Source organism: Mya arenaria, chromosome 2 (assembly GCF_026914265.1).
Source record: "Mya arenaria isolate MELC-2E11 chromosome 2, ASM2691426v1".
In the NCBI taxonomy this organism is placed as follows: Eukaryota; Metazoa; Mollusca; class Bivalvia; order Myida; family Myidae; genus Mya; species Mya arenaria.
The window spans coordinates 13,885,618-13,904,001 of record NC_069123.1 but is presented as its reverse complement, the minus strand read 5'-3'; the positions used below and the strand labels follow the sequence as shown (position 1 = coordinate 13,904,001).

Genomic DNA, 18,384 nt, shown 5'->3' with positions numbered 1-18,384 from the left:
GCTCATGTCTGTGAAACTGGTTATATTTTTGTGGGGATTGTTTTTAAGTTGCTCAGAAACAAAGATTTTAATTAATTACAATTTTAGACCTGCAAAGTAGTTCTGTAAGCTTGATTGTCTGCTTTTTCTAAAAAAAAAAATAAGTCAAGTTATTATCAGCCTTTGGGTGTTAATGTCTTCTATCTTCTACGGATAAAACGAAACTTGGTACGTATGTTCATAATACAGTACACAATCAAGTTTGTTACTCTGGCTAAAATACTGTCTGAGTTATGCCCCTTGAATAAAAGAGAAAAAAAGGCAGGTTTTTGCACTGTGATTTGATTGCTTGCTTTGGAAACATATGGAGGATATTTGGTGAAATTTAGACACCGGAACCAACGAGTGATCACAGAAAACTATATTTCCATGAGTTAAAATGCCATTATCTGTCAGTGGTCACGAGTAAAACTAATTTTGATCTTGGAATGAAATTTCAACGAGCTTTCTGTTTTTATACAAGATACACTGTTAGAAAAACGCTCCTCATGTTATTAAGCAAATATGGGAAAATCAGTCACTACAAAATGAACATGCTGTACACTTGAGTATGCACAAAAGGCGCGGTTAATTCTGTTGGATATCTAATACTTGTCATTGAAAACTCATTAATTATATGTTCATTTACATTTGATGTTTTTTGTTTGACAAGATGACAATCAAATTAACAGGTTTCAGAGATAATTATTTCGCCTCGTTTACACATCATTTTGTTTGCATTTTTACCAAAATAGAACATTTTAACATTTTACTTGCCTGTTGAAGTTACATTCGTAGTATTTTTATGCCATCATTCTTGTTTATTTTTTTATTATTTTACAACTTGGACCTGGTTCATTATAATTGTCTGTGGTTACTGTATGTTCAAGATAGAAAGAAAAAACAGCAACAAACTCTAATCAACAACAACATTAATGTGTCTTTGGATATACCGAGATAGCCGGGGAAATAGGCCATGTTTTAGCAGTGCCGGGTAAATGCAGTAGTTTTGTCTGGATTTTACCAGCAGTTTGTCCCCATAGGGCTGGTATTTTACCCGGGTTTCTAGGCTTGACCGAAAGTAAAAGTCCCAGCGATTCCCCGGACCTGGGGGGGGGGGGGATGGCCTTGTTACAATTGAATGGTGCATTATATGCCGAACATTTGCCGTTATGGAGCAAATTTGCCCATGGGGATAATGATATACCCATTTATGTGGGTAAATTTGCCTCTGGGTTATTTTTGGGGCACAAAATCAGTTATATTGTATGGAAGATGAGAACATGAATATAAAATTTCATATAACGCCAATAGTTTTTGGTGAAAAGTGCATTTGTAATCATGATGAAGCTAATATTACTACCGGATGATTAACATATCTGTATTTAATACCACTTTTATTCACTTTGCAATATTGTGTTACAATTTTTTCAGGAAATAAAAAAGAAATCTGGGTTATATATATCTAAAAAATATTGTCATAGTCTGTCAGAAAACATTTAAACTGTCCTTGTTTATGTTTGTTTCAATGTGTCAGCTGCAATAGGAGTGCCATAGATTTTAGTTAAATGGTTTTCTCCACTTTGATAGCATAAATTATATATAAGTCTCAAAGACAGTCCAAAATGCTTAACTTGAAAACAGAAATAAACATGGTATTTTAACAATTCAGTCCATTGAAGATTCAGTCTGTTAAGAAATTCCAAAAAAACTTTAATAGAATTCAGATTAAGCTATTTTATTCCATTCTTTATTTTGTTTTATATTTGCCAATATTTTCTCGAAAACCCTGCCATAATTGAAATATTATCCCAGGGGCCAAATAAACTGTTGCAATTAATTAATACATGAAATACCCACAGGGCCCCTGAGGGTAAATTTGGTTGCATATATGTTACATATATGAGCAGTAATTAAAACCTAAATCTACACTTTCAGAGGAAAATTCCAACAAAAGGTTGAAATTGAAATCTTCACAGAATAAACATATTAAATCCAAAAGTAAAGAAATTTTCCGGAATGGTAAAGACTTGGTAACCTTTTAAACAAACTTTAAATTTACCATGCAAATACCATGGAGCAGAGGTGTTTGCCCTTGTATACAAAATGAAAATATTCCAGTGCTTTCTACAAAAATCCTCAGAAATTATCTCTAGAACTTCCATTTGATAAAATTCTTGAACATTCTTAACAAATTGTGATAATTCTAATTTATGTGGAAAATATTGTTTTTAGCTCGACTATTCGATAAATAAGGAGGGCTATACTACTCACCCCGGCGTCGGCGTCTGGTTAAAGTTTTAGGGCAAGTTGGGATTTTCACTCATAAGTCAAAAAAAACCTTGACAGTTGTAACATAATGAGGTTAGGTAACTCCATATTATCCTTAATACAAATTTTGCCCCCTGATTGACTTAGGTTAAAGTTTTAGGGCAGGTTAAAGTTTTAGGGCAAGTTGGGATTTTCACTAATTATAAGTCCAAAACCCTTCATTCAATTCACTTAATACTTCACACAGTTGTTCAGGGCCATCACATAATGAGGTTAGATAACTCCACATTATCCTTTATGCAAATTATGGCCCCTGTTTGACTCTGGAACTTAGGTTAAAGTTTTAGGGCAGGTTGGGATAATTATTGATAATTTCTATATCCTTCATTCGATTGACGTAATACTTCACACAGTTGTTCAGGACCAGAACACAATGAGGTTACATAACTCCATATTATCCTTTATACAAGTTATGGCCACTGATTGACTTAGGTGAAAGTTTTATAGGGCAGGTTAAAGTTTTAGGGCAAGTTGGATTTTAATAAAAAAAATTATATTACCATCATTCAATGCACTTAATACTTTGCACAATTACATGGGTGTAGAAATTAATTTAAGTAGCAGGGAAGATCCCAAAAGTAGGCGGGGGGTGTGGGGGGGTGGAGTCTGCGTGTCCTCCCCCAGTTAGGGTCAAGGGGCCAATGCCCCTTATGGGATGAATTTAAGCCTTTTTTAACCAAAATTTCTAGTGTTCTGGTGCATGTTTATTTTGTAACACAGGGAAACTTATGTACTTGAATATGATACTGAATCTGAGAACTACCCCACTGAAATGAATCTGAATACTACCCCCCCCCCCCCGCAACCCCACCCCCACCAGTGAGGGCTAACTTATAAACCAAATAACTGTCAAATTCAGATTCAGGATACTATTAAAACATTCCAGACCACATGCCTTACCATTTGCTAGCAATTCCCTCCTAATCGTATATGTTATTTCTTCTCTATCAATTATATACTTTCAGCCACTGAATCTCTGTGATCCTCTGTAAAATTAAACATCTAACTTCATTTTCTGTGGTTCTAAATATTTCACCTGCAGCTAACTTATTCTGTTTTAACACCCACACGAAATATCTGGACACTTTGTGACGTTCAAAGCGTACAAAAGTTCACCAAAGGTACATGTAAAATTCATCAATATAATGGATTATTTTTAGCAGTGACATCACCACAAGCTTGTTTCATTTTGTTTACATCCGGGTAATACGCTTATATTAAAAGGAATGTTGCGTAAATGGTAATAGGACTAACAGAAGTCCAGACACGCTCATGTTGCAAACTTACTACGCTTTTTGGTGTCTGAAAAAAAAAATCTTTTTTTCACCCTCCATTGCTTCGCAAATCATAAACTTCAAAACATCCCCATGGGGGGATGCGACTCGACTAAAGAGGTCATGTATCGAGCTAATGTTATTGTATTCAGAATACTGGGAAACCAAAACCTAGAACTTGAAAACATCCCAGAGGGGGATGCGACTAATGACGTCACGAATCGAGCTAATGCTGTATTGTAGTCCGAACGCGCGGAAACCAAAATAAACAATACCATCAATCAGGGTTTTAAACCGATGTTAACATAAAAACATGACGAAAATAACAGATTTTATTTTTGTTGATGCGGAGAAAATAGCCGGGTGAAGATGCTAAAGTAACCGGGTTATTTTACCGGCTTCCGGCCCATTTCTACACCCCTGCAATTAATGACGACCATCGTACAATAAGGTCATATAACTCTATTTTAACCCTAAATACAAATTATGTCCCTTGATTTTTTTTTTAAATTTTACTTTTAATTTCTTTTGACAGGCACATTTTTAGCTCGACTATTCGAATAAAAGGTGGACTATACTACTCGCCCCAGCGTCGGCGTTGGCGTCCGGTTAAAGTTTAAGGGCAAGTTGGGATTTTCACTTATAAGTCCAATACCTTTCATTCATTGAGTTAATACTTCACACAGTTGTTCAGGGCCATCACATGATGAGGTTAGATAACTCCATATTATTCTTTACACAGATTATGGCCCCTGATTGACTATGAAACTCAGGTTAAAGTTTTAGGGCAGGTTGGGATATTTATAAATAACTTCTATACCCTTTGTTCAATTGACTTAATACTTCACACAGTTGTTCAGGACCATCCCACAATGAGGTTTCATAACTCCATATTATCCTTAATACAAGTTATGGCCCCTGATTGACTTAGGTTAAAGTTTTAGGGCAGGTTTGGATTTTCACTTAAAACTCCAAAACCATTCATTCAATTGACTTAATACTTCACACAGTTGTTCAGAGCCATCACATAATGAGGTTAGATAACTCCATATTATCTTTTATACAAATTATGGCCCTTGATTGACTATTGGACTTAGTTTAAAGTTTTAGGGCAGGTTGGGATATTTATTAATAACTTCTATACCCTTCATTCAATTGACTTAATACTTCGATCACACAATTGTTCAGGACCATCACCCAATGAGGTTACATAACTCCATATCCTTAATACAAGTTTTGGCCCCTGATTGACTTAGGTTAAAGTTTTAGGCAAGTAAAAGTTAAGGGCAAGTTGGGATTTTAATAAAAAAAACTTCTATACCTTTCATTCAATGCACTTAATAAATTTCTAAATTATTTACAACCATCTTACAACAAGAAACATAACTCCATTTTAACCTAAATACAAATTATGTCCCTTGAATATATATATATATCTTTTTTTTTTTAATTTCTTTTGACAGGCACATTTTTACATTCTTAACCAGTTTTTTACCAAGGGAAAACAAGGAGGGCTATACTATATGGCCATTGATTTTTTTTAATTATTATTATTATTATTATTATTTTTTTTTAATTTCTTTTGAAAGGCATATTTGTATATTCTTTACCACATTTTCATAATGGGAAATCAAGTTATTTGAATGACTTGCGTCATTTTTGGGTTGGTGGGAGGGCAGCATCAAAGTCACCTTATGTATTGAATAATATTAGTTAGGTTTGACATAAATAGACCAAACTTGGTAATATTACATTGTTATTGTATTCACTTCTAAGTCAAAGCGGCGAAGTCGAGCGCGCTGTCTTATGACGGCTCTTGTTATATTCTTAACCAAATTTTCTTAAAGGGAAAACAAGTTTTTTGAATGACTGGCGTCATTGTTCGCGCAGGCTGGTGGGATTTATGGGCAGCGTCAAAGTCACCTTATGTATAGAATTATTTTAGCTCAGTTTGACATAAAGAGACCAAACTTGGCAGTTACTAAGAGTTTATGGGGGACTTTTATAGGAATGCATTTGAGACCCCTAAAATCAAGGTCAATGTTACTATTAATAGGGTTGGTATTGAATAACTTATGTAAGGGTTTACATATTGTGACCAAACTTGGTACATAGGAAGAGTTTATAGAGACCTTTTCTGAGATTGTGTTTTGGTCACCAAGAGTTGTAACTTGATATATAGGAAGAGTTTATGGAGGACTCTCATGTGATTGTGTTTGGGGCCCTTATGATCAAGGTCACTGTTACAAAACTAGAAGAAAGCAATTGAAACTGAATCTCTTCTGCCAATCATTAAAAATCTGATTCTTGTTCACTTTTTAATTTGATTGTTTTATTGCTTTTGGCAGGCACATATCACATCATTATTGTATTCACTTCTAAGTCAAAGCGGCGTAGTCGAGCGTGCTGTCTTACGACAGCTCTTGTTTAATGATGATGTCACCATGCAGATTAAACTAGATTATTGAACAAGAAAGTACTCACTCAGAATTACAGCCTCCAAGAACATTATGAGAAATGTGTTACACTTTGTATATATGACCATAATAAAAAAAAAATTATGATCACATGCACATGGTGAAGCATTGTTTTTTTTGTGTAGATTCCAAAGTGACAATTATAATCATAAATAAATAGAGGTACCCCCTCCTACCCCGTAAAGAGTCAATCAAAACCTATTACATCAAATTTATGTAATATAAAAAATCACCAGAATGCACAGGCAGAGCTTGAACCAATAACTATAACTATAATTGTACCATGTGTGAGAGTGTTTTATTTGTTTTCGTTTACATTCTTACTCCAATATAACGATGGTAACAGGTATAATGAATCTAATAAATCTGTCTATAACTGCCGTGCAGATAGATTACAATGCTATTCACTTATACCGCACACTAGTTATTGAACGCTTGATCAGTCCTTGACAACACCATGGTACATAAATTTTCGTTCACAAACAACCCTCATGATTGAAATTATACATATATAAACACAATAACTCAGGGTGAATGTGCGGGATCTATCTTGCGTATAAATTACAAAATGCTAATTCACTTATAATTATGCTAGTTATAGAAAGCATGCTAGTTATTGAAAGCATGCTAGTTATAGAAAGGATACTAGTTATTGAAAGCATGCTAGTTATAGAAAGCATGCTAGTTATTGAATGTTTTCCTAGACAACATGGCACAAAACAATGACTTCGTTACCATAGTGATAATAATAAATGTTTTTTTAACATGTTGAAGAACTTCTATACAATCAAAACCCGTTGACTCGATATCGCTTGGCTTAATTTCCTTGTTGTCTTGAACTGGCACTTGGCTCGATATTCACAAGGCTTTTAGTATTTTGGCCGGTCCCTTGGATATCAAGCCAACAGGTTTTGACTGTATGTTTTTAGAACTTTGGTTGTCACTGCAGGAATTTTTTAACCTATCCCGCAGTCTAATTACAGCCCTTTACGGTGAGTGCTAATTCACTTATACGCATGCTAGTTATTAAATGATATCCTTGACAACATATGTACAAAACAATGACATATTATACCATTAACTCCAGTTCTTGAAGTTATACACTCGCTTTAAAGTGTTCCAATATAGTTTTAATAACTTGGGTGACAGTGTGGTAACAACTCTATATAATTTACTTATACACATGCTAGTTATTGAACGTTGTCCTTGACAACATTGTACAAAACGCTCGGTGACTTCACCTACCAATCCTGTGGCCGATCCGTGATCTAGAGTTTAGCACTTGGCTGACCATGGGGTTGCAGGTTCGATTTCCCACCGCACCAGTCTAAACAAATACTAATTGCCTTCCCAGAGGGATGTTAAACAGGGGTCCCGTATGACAGTGCTTTGTACTGGTTTAGGGTAAAGGACTAGGGTAGCTCTTACCAGGGTTACATTCTGTCTGTGCACTATAATGCTCCAAAAACAAAGAATGACTAACTATTTTATAACCCTTTCCCTGATACATACGCCATTCTACTCCTCTATCGATAGCCTGATACATACGCCATTCTACTCCTCTATCGATGCACTCACTGAATGGGCAAAGCCTGAATGCGAGTATAAATAAGCTTACATTGTGCACCACCACTACCTAGCTCCCACCAACCCTAGCTATTAAATTTATGCACGTACCCTGAAGCAGTTTGTTTTAAATTCAGTAACTTGGGCTGTGTGTGCTGGAGCAATATTATTAAAATTGTGGAAAGAAATGGAAAAAAGAAAGAAAAAGAATTAATAATGCAAAACTTGAGCGAATTATCAATTAATCAAGCATTCTTTTTACTTCTCTTTTTCAGTGACATTACATTTATAAAATTACTTAAAATGATGCTTTGAAGTATACATCATAAAATAAAGATTTGAAATGGTTGTCATTTTTTTTCCTTTTAATGTTTCTTTGTATTAATGAAAATGTCTCTCCATCATAAACATTTTGTAATTTTGAATGAAATTTCATATTTAATTTGCATTCTAATATATCATCATGAAAGTATAATCAACCTTTTTGAGGGCGTTTATATCCGTTAACGCCTGCAAAATGCATTATTAATTGCATGGTTACTCGCGTTTTAATATTTTTTCATAATTTATGACATATTTAATTGTTTTTGCACATGTAAGTTGTGAAATAATGAACCAGAAATATTATCAAACTTAGTTTTAAATCTTAAATAAATTTTCTCACCAAGATTCCAGATATAATTATGACGGCTAAAAAACATAGACACTAAGATAAAAAAAATGCATATATCTTTGGAATTACATAATAAAATGAGTTTATTAAAATCACGATCTGCTATGATTAGATAATGATTTGTTATGAGATATGCCTTTTTTTCTTACATGATTGATTATGTCAATTTACAGTGAAAAAAGCAGATCCTTTATTATTCATAAATGTATTATAATCTTAAAGTTTAAACAGTGTTTGGTAAATAGTATTTGTTGTCTGTCACCATTTTCACAAATAACAGCTATCAGCAAGCTTTAACGAGATGGTTAAGTTTATTTAACCAGCTGTGTAATTGTTTTTGATTGGTTAATGAATTTACTGGGGTTTTTTTTATCTCCGAACAGGAGTATCATGACATTCCATTGTAGTTAATTAAGTGATAGGTTTTCATGTTATTACAATGTAATGACAATGTTACCTTGTCCTGTTGTAGTTTGAAATAGTTTACAAAGTATTATCAACCCTTGTTAACAATTGCAAAAAAGTGGGGCCATGTACCTCCAGGTGCATTGTGGGACATTAAAAAGAGATGAAAAATGAGTTTTTTGGTGAAAACTTGTGAAAAATGAAAATTTGCGAAGATCAAAGGTAAATGATAGTTATTAGATAGGAATGCCATTTTAATGTATCATTTTTATGTATTGCGAATGAGCGTAAATCCTATTCAACAACAAATAGGTTACCGATTTATGTTCATAAAGAAAGATAGACAATAATGATAGTTTTTATTGCCTTAAAAATCAATTTCAAAGTAATTATGGTTATTATTCATATTTGTTTTTCTGAACTATTAATTCAGTGTATTAAGACAGGCCTATGCTTTTAAATAATGCACTAAATAATAATGATTAATGACTAAATAGAAAGTTGGTGGTTGATTCCATGAGCTTCAAAGGCTTACTTAATGATTAAATATGAATCCTAGGAGAAATCCTATTGGCAGAAGCATGGGCGTAAACACTAAAAATATATTTTTACGATTTTTTTAGCTCTGATCAAATATACAATATATATGGGCATATAGTTTGGCATCTGATATGCCATATAGTTGTGGTTTTATCTAAAAACCATCATAATATTAACCATTAAAAAGTATCATTTCTCCTTTAATACTTTAAAATTAGCGAGAAAAAGGCGTTTAGGAGTATTTCAATATCATATTTATATGCATTTTATTACTGAATATATTTGATTTATTATGACATTAATGTATGCAATTGCAAACATAATGATAATATGTTTTTAAATTGTCAATATGTTCAAACATAACGAGGTATACATATAGCTACAGTCAATTTCACATGTCCGCAATGATAAAAATTCGCGGAGTTAAACGAAAAGTGGGTGTTTCACGTACTTGGTATTAGCGCAGTTTTCAATATGGTACATTTTGGCCCGAGTTTAAAAGGCCTGCAAAATTTAGAAAAATAATATCATTAAGGAAATATTAAAATTGTTAATTTTGGGTGCTAATGCATTTTTGACTTTTTGCTAATGACTTTTGATAATTGTTTAATAGCAATATTAGGTTTTTACCTAAAATAGTTAAGGAAGGGCCGGTGCCCTGTTGATTTTTGATAGCACCTGAGTGTCTGTCCTCATGGAGACATTGAGGATGTGCATCCTTCTTCTTCAGGGAATTAAATGTTTGAGACTCTCAAATATTTATATCCTTAAATTGAATATGTATATTGCTAAATGCATTTATTTTGATTTTTTTTAGATAACTGTAATTTGTGAAGCGAATTTACTTAAATGAGGATTTTACACTCTGCGCTCTGACAGGGTGAGGTCAAAATAGATTCCTGTCACATTTCCCGCCAATTTTAATCTTAAAGATGCAACAAAACAATAAATTATTACAACTTTCTTACTTAAGTCCAGATCTTTTCATGTTTGCAAAATACTGAAAATATGGGGATTTTTTCATAAATGTTAATTGTTAAATACAATAAAAACGAAATGACATTGTTATAAACTTATTTCAGTTATTTTAAGCAAAATAACTGTCTTAATTATTGTAAAATACAAGAATGCCTTATTCAAAGTTTGCCTTAAAGTCACAGTTAATTTTTCATGAAGGTATAAAAAGAATCGAGGATTTATTTATTGGAAAATGGAATGATAAAAACCCGAAAGTTTTTTGGATAAAAAGACCGAAAAGGTGTATAAAACTCATTTCTTGTTCTATAAATCATCTTCTGTCACCAGAATTATATAAACTGAATCCCATAAACACTCACAAAACTTATAATTAAGTTGATATTAAATGTCATATTTATGCCCTACACCATTAAAAATATGCTTTTAATTGCTTGAGTTTGCCAAGAACATTACAAGTTAGTACGTTTCTTAAGCACAATCAATCTCTATTTGTTACTATAAATTCTGCTTGGTTTTATTTCCGCTTTATTCTTTTAATAATGCATTGAGTACATTTCACTCTGTCATGTATATTTTGAAGTATTTGTAGTCATATTTGGGGAGGAAAGAGAATATATGTTTTAATATATACAATGCATGTTGTATGAAAATTTATGATCGGTTTATTACAAACTGGAAAAAAAAAAATCCCTGGACGAATAAATCTTAGTATGATCCCTAAATACCTGGCTAAACCTATTTTCTGATCCCTGATGTCTGGCTACACCTGCACTGATCCTTGATAGCCTGACTGCACCTATATAAATACTGATTCATGATAGCATGGCTTCTCTTAGACTGATCCCTGACAGCATGGCTGCACTTTAAAGACTGATCCCTGATAGCATGGCTTCTTTAAGACTGATCCTTGACAGCATGGCTACTCTAAGTATGATATCTGATAGCATGGCTACTCTAAGAATAATACTTGGCAGCATGGGTGCACTAAGACTGATCCCTGATAGCATGGCTGCACTAAGACTGATCCCTGATAGCATGGCTGCACTAAGACTGATCCCTGATAGCATGGCTTCTCTAAGACTGATCCTTGATAGCATGGCTACTCTAAGTATGATATCTGATAGCATGGCTACTCTAAGAATAATACTTGGCAGCATGGGTGCACTAAGACTGATCCCTGATAGCATGGCTGCACTAAGACTGATCCCTGATAGCATGGCTACTCAAAGATTGATCCCTGACAGCATGGCTACTCTAAGACTGATCCCTGACAGCATGGCTACTCAAAGACTGATCTCTGATAGCATGGCTATGCTTAGACTGATCCCTGACAGCATGACTGCACTAAGACTGATCCCTGATAGCATGGCTATGCTAAGACTGATCCCTGACAGCATGGCTGCACTAAGACTGATCCCTGATAGCATGGCTACTCAAAGACTGATTCCTGACAGCATGGCTACTCTTAGACTGATCCCTGATAGCATGGCTACTCAAAGACTGATCCCTGACAACATGACTACTCTTAGACTGATCCCTGATAGGATGGCTACTCTAAGACTGATCCCTAATAGCATGGCTTCTCTAAGACTGACCCCTGATAGCATGGCTACTCTAAGACTGATCCCTGATAGCATGGCTACTCTAAGAATAATACTTGACAGCATGGGTGCACTAAGACTGATCCCTGATAGAATGGCTACTCTAAGACTGATCCCTGATAAAATGGCTACTCTAAGACTGATCCCTGACAGCAAGGCTGCACTAAGACTGATCCCTGATAGCATGGCTATGATTAGACTAATCCCTGACAGCATGGTTGCACTAAGACTGATTCCTGATAGCATGGCTGCACTAAGACTGATCCCTGACAGCATGACTGCACTAAGACTGATCCCTGACAGCATGGCTGCACTAAAACTGATCCCTGACAGCATGGCTGCACTAAGACTGATCCCTGACAGCATGGTTGCACTAAGACTGATTCCTGATAGCACGGTTGCACTTAGACTGATTCCTGACAGCATGGCTGCACTAAGACTGATCCCTGATAGCATGGCTATGCTAAGACTGATCCCTGACAGCATGGCTGCACTTAGACTGATTCCTGATAGCATGGCTGCACTAAGACTGATTCCTGATAGCATGGCTGCACTTAGACTGATCCCTGACAGCATGGCTGCACTAAGACTGATTCCTGATAGCATGGCTATGCTAAGACTGATCCCTGATAGCATGGCTGCACTAAGACTGATCCCTGATAGCATGGCTATGCTAAGACTGATCCCTGACAGCATGGCTACTCTAAGACTGACCCCTGATAGCATGGCTACTCTAAGACTGATCCCTAATAGCATGGCTACTCTAAGACTGATCCTAACAGCATGGCTGCACTAAGACTGACCCCTGATAGCATGGCTACTCTAAGACTGATCCCTGATAGCATGGCTATACTAAGACTGATTCCTGATAGCATGGCTGCACTTAGACTGATTCCTGATAGCATATGGCTTCTTTAAGACGAGTCCTTGAAAGCTTCAGGCTGGACCTTAAGATGTATCCCTGATCACCTAGCTACAATTAGACTCATCCTCAATAGACCGGAAATAGTTGGGCAAATATATATAATTAAACTATAGACCTACTAAAATAACCAAATTAAAGTGCATGATAATGAAGCTGATTTTGGTTCCTTGGTGACATTTAAGCATCCACTTCAATGAACAACTGCTATAGCATTTTGGTTCCTCACCTAAAATAAGTTCAGCCATATTTTCCTTTCAGGATTCTTGATGTTTATCATTTTATTTCTGTCAATTAAAGGCTTAAAGAAGTAATTATATTTCCCATAAAATTCATAACTGAAACGGCGTAAAATTAACCGGGCAGCCAACCCTTGCATAGATTTTTATCATGTTTAAAAGATGGCCCAAACAGATTTTGAACTCCCACTGTTAAGATAGTTATCGTATTGTAGAATGAGAATAACAAAAAAGCAACAATCTTGATGAAATTTGTTTTTATTGAAAAACAGATTATTTTTTGAATAGCAGGATCATCAAGGCCGGAGTGAAACTTTATTAGTGTGAAGATGGTCTTTGATAAACGAGGAGAGTAGATCTTCTCTGTTTGAATAATTCATGAGTGGACAATGACTGTTTGTGTAAATGAGGTTTTAATTTCGGGTTACTTTAAATGAGGGATAAGCCTCCGTAGAGTCAAGGTATTGCTGTAGGGTTGAAAGAACGAGCTACAGGTCTTAACTGGACATTTTTTTTTAAGGATAAAAGATCAGGGTTTTTTTTAAGCCATCTTTCTGTCATTCAAGCTGTAGGGTTTAGCATCATGCAAAAACTTCCATATTAGTTTATAGCTCGTTGGCTTGATATCGTTTTGCTTGATTTCCTCGTTGGCTTGAACTTCATGTAAAGTACTGATTCTATTTTTTAACTCTATGTAATCATGCTCGATATTCGCAAGGCTCAAAGTATTTTGGTCAGTCCCTGGGATATCGACCCAGCGGGTTTCAACTGTATATCAATAAAAATTATAAATGAAAATTAGGATATTAGCATGAGGTACAGTGAGGTCAAAAATGACATTATAACTGATATGTTAAGCAAGTAGTATAGCAATTGGTTTGGCTGACAATATTACTTACTAAATGTTAATAATGCTGCTTGTTAATTAAAGCAAAAGCTGAATTATATTTGCATTGCATTTGATCAATTCCCATGCTGCATATGCTTTAGTTTTGAATTTATGTTTTAAAGCTTAAACGCTAATTATTTTACAACGATTGTGAAGAAATTTATATTAACTTATGCTAAGTCACTTTCGTTTGCACTATGTAAAATGCTAGAGAGCGTGGTGTAAAAATATATTGTTGGGGAACACAGAAAACCTGGAGGAAACCTCATCCAGCTTGGTGACCACCAACTAAACTCATGCCCCAAGATGGTGAATCAAACGTGGGTTGCCTTGGGAAGAAGCTATTGCACTTAATACCGAAAAACCTGGATTGACGTTTGAATGTTTTTAAAATATTGAACATAACACCCGTCATTTACATTCAATACTTATAAAACTTAAAATAGATGCGTCTTTACTAAAGCTTTATATGAACATGTAATTAGATATGCTTGGTATTGGTGATGATCAACAGCAGATAAATAAACATAAACATTTGGCCAACTGTTTAAATGCAAATTCGCGATAAAAGATATTTCTCTGATTATATTTTTTGTCTTTATTTATCACGGCAAGCAGTTATTATGGCCACCGTGTCTAACGTCAGTTGCATGTTTTAAGCGTTGATTTACGAGGCCATGTATTGTTGCAATCAATATCGATATTAACAATTCATGTTTTTAAACATTGGTCTTATACAAGCCCCGGCGAAATAATGACCATGGTCGACCATGGTCCCCACGGTTTTTGACAGTTTTTGACGGTCAACCATGTTTTTTCATGGTTAACCATCAAGTACCGTGGGAAAATCATTGCCTGGACCACGGTCGACCATGGTCGACCATGGTCTACCGTGGTCGACCGTGGTCGACCATGGTCTACCATGGTACAAAAAAATATCACCATGGTATACCATGGTTTGACCATGGTCGACCATGGTCTACCATGGTACAAAAAAAGATCACCATGGTATACCATGGTTTTTGAAGGTCAACCATCAAGTACCGTGAAAAACCCCACAGTAGACCATGGTACAAAAGTTTTACTCCGAGAGTCACCATTTCAACCATGGTCTACCATGGTACACCAAGGTTGACCATGGTCAGCCACTGTGACAGTTTACCATAGTCTACCATCATCCTTTTTTATCTGATTCTTTACTTTGGATAAGTCTAAAAATGATTTGTTGATTTTGGTAAATAACAGAAATAGCAACTTAATAAATGTGGTCTTATTCTTTACTGATATTTAGTAAACACACAACTTGTCAACAACAGAAGTTGTGTTTCAGTATTAACCCTTTACCAGCTGTTCTGCTAATTTTAGACTCATCCACAACGAAAGCATCTGATGGAAAGGAAGAATATCTATTGGAAAGGAAGAATGCCAAATTTGAAAACCTTTGAAAACAATTTGTGGGAAATAGAGCATTTGCTCATTAATGAGCATCTATGCTCCATTCCTCTGTGAAATGATGTTCTTGTGTTTAATTACTGTTCAAGAACTATGCAAAACTGTACTAGAACAGTAACTGATCACTTTTAAGAACAGTTGTACTTGAACAGTTCAAGAATACTTTTTAAGAACAGTTCTTGAATTTTTTAAAGACTATTGTTGTTCTAATACTGTTCTATATTAAAGTCTTAAGTACAATATAAGAACAGTTCATGAATAGTGTTTGCACTTAAAATGTTCTTGAACTGTTCATAAAGACAAGTTGGCACATTTAAAGAATAGTTTATGAACTTTTATGTTCTTAATATGTTCTTGAAATGTTCTTTTTAAACAATTTGGCACATCATAGGAACAGCTTATGAACATGGCAAGTTCTTAAAATGTTCTGCATATGTCTTTGAAAGGAAACTTGTACAAAAACAAGTAGTTGCATCAGCAACAGGCAGGAAGTTGAGGTAGCTGTGGTTACAACTGGCTGGTGCATTTAGTGTAACACATTTGGCCCAGTTATAACCCAAAGATTATAAATGAAAAAATAACAAACGTAAAGAAAATTCCATATCAAAATAACATGAACATTAAAATTAAATTTATTTTAATTAAAGCACCACATATATCATGTAAGGTGCCATGGATTGCTGGTCACATTGCCTGGATACAGTAATTTATATTTTTTATATATTTTTTTTTTAATAGATTTTTTTTATTTATTTTTTGTCAAGATTTTGTCAAGTTATTAGTAACTTTTTTTCATGAAAAATGTGGAATATTTTTTAAAATGACATATATTCACTATCTTGTCAAAAAAAATAAAAATAAAAAAATAATATTTTATTTTATATAAAATTACTGTATCCAGGCAATGTGACGAGCACCTGTGGTCAACACTGGTTAATTAGTTGTTAAACCGGTTAAATATAATATTTACAAAATACTATAGCCATATTCTAACGTAGCTATATAACTATATTCTAACGGTTACGCATTTAAGACGAAACGCTCTTCACTGGCGGAGATAGTTTCGAACGCCCGCCATTTTTGTCGAAATAATGCGCCAAATAAACTGATGTCTTGTTTCGTTTATTTAAGGTAAGTTCAAGCGATGTAAGGAGTATAATTCAGTAACGTTTATAACGATCTTTTACGCTAATATTATTGTTTAAAATAACATAGCAACATTTTGAAGTAATGAGCAAATATGTTTTGTTGTAATACATTTTCGCGACAAACATACGAAATACGTTTGTGTAGAAACACAGTTAAATGCTTGTTTTTGACTAGCGTTCAGCTAATACTTAATTTATATATATATTAAAGCAGCTTTTAAATTTGTTTCTTAACGTTGGTAAGCTATTTTTGTCGAGAAAAAGGATCAATTGTAATGGGCCGGCAGCGATGCAAAAGTGGGTGGGGAAGGTCAAAAACTAAAACCTTTAAAAAAGTTTTTATTGTTTTGAGGAACGATCTTTTAGGGGAGTGAAACATATATTTTTGGCGACATGTTAGTAGGGAGTTAACAAATTTTACAATAGAATATTAATTTTTTTTATAAAAAAAACTTTCACATTTATTCTAAAAAGTCTGTTGACATTATCACTTTGTTTTCATGTCAAAATGCTCCAGACTACCTATTTAACTATGTTGTGAGTTCGTTATTATATCTTGTCAAATAAAAAATAAAAGTTCTTCAGGTTAATAATGAAAAGTAGTGGATGAGAGATCATTTCCGGGTTACAAATATGTTAATATCTTTTTAAATATAGCTGCAATTAAAACAAAGACATTGTTGATTGGACAGTTTCAATAACTTCGACTCAGTCACAAATATACTCTTTATGTTTAAAGACAATATAGCTTTTTGATTTGAAATCTGATAAAATCTTATATCATAAAATATGCTCAAATCCTAATTACAGCTTCTCATGTTGCAATGGATAAATGGGTATGAATCATGCTTGTTAAATATTGAACCTCAAAACTAAGAAGAAATTGATTTTTTTAACATTTTTAAATTTTGGTCCTTCAATGGACTTTTGCATCGCTGCCAACCCTTGACCTTTTAAATAACCACTATGCAAGCAAATTATGGTTAAGTGTCTGAAATGTTGTTTCGTCTATTTTAGCCAACCCAAAGGAGCTAACAAATAAATCATCAGTCCTCAAACGAATCAACCAGTGAAGGAGAAAAACATTCAAAGCCGTAAATTGTCAAATCCATCAGTGAGTAGACTATTTTTTAAAGCAAATGGTAAGATTTTCATTCTGGTTTTGAAAACAATATGGTTGGATGATCATGTGTGGAGTGGATTTTATATGTAACAGACAAACACTAATGAGAATCTTTAAAAAAAAATCAGACTCAATAAATTTGAGCTCTTTGGTTCGAAAGAATTAAATAAGCTATCATTAATTTATATACCTGCAACATTGAAATCTTAATTCGCACTGATTTGATAACCAACTGGCCGTTAGTTATTTGAAAATGTTGGCAGTACAAATAAATAAAAGAAATATTTTTCAGGTTGGAAGATGGATGTCAAAGTCTTAGACAACGAAAGGCTTCCAGAGTTAAGAAAAGACCACTTCAACAAAAACAATCATGCAAAGAATGACTGCAAAAAATCTTTTCGCAGATGCGTTTCATCATCAAGTGTATAAGGAAAAGGGACCTGGGTACAGAGACTAGATGTAAATGTCAAGGACTGAAATGAGCAATTCAATGGTTTCTTACTTATTGTGTTTATATGCGTCATAAGAAATTAAAACTGTTATAAATGGATGTGTAGTAATGATGAAATTATCACCTTGTGTCGAATGACATTAACTATTCATGAATTTAGTTCATGAATGACATTTTGGAAAAATAATGTTCATGAACTGTCAAGTTCATTTACTAAGCAGGAGTTCATGAACTTAGTGGAAGTTCATGAACATGATTTGTCAAAATTGTCATTCATGAATAGTTCATGTTATTCTC

General features: G+C 34.2%; 1 protein-coding gene and 1 long non-coding RNA gene across 2 annotated transcripts in view; both read left to right on the top strand.

Annotated features, from left to right (window-relative positions):
* LOC128225100 (extracellular matrix organizing protein FRAS1-like) overlaps positions 1 to 18,384 on the top strand; it is a 119,768-nt gene that overhangs the window by 18,105 nt on the left and 83,279 nt on the right. The gene's annotated exons all lie outside the window — the stretch shown is intronic.
* LOC128225102 (uncharacterized) lies at positions 16,286 to 18,131 on the top strand. Its single transcript, XR_008259603.1, has 3 exons — positions 16,286 to 16,496; positions 17,531 to 17,627; positions 17,929 to 18,131. It is a non-coding gene; the product is annotated as an uncharacterized LOC128225102 (long non-coding RNA).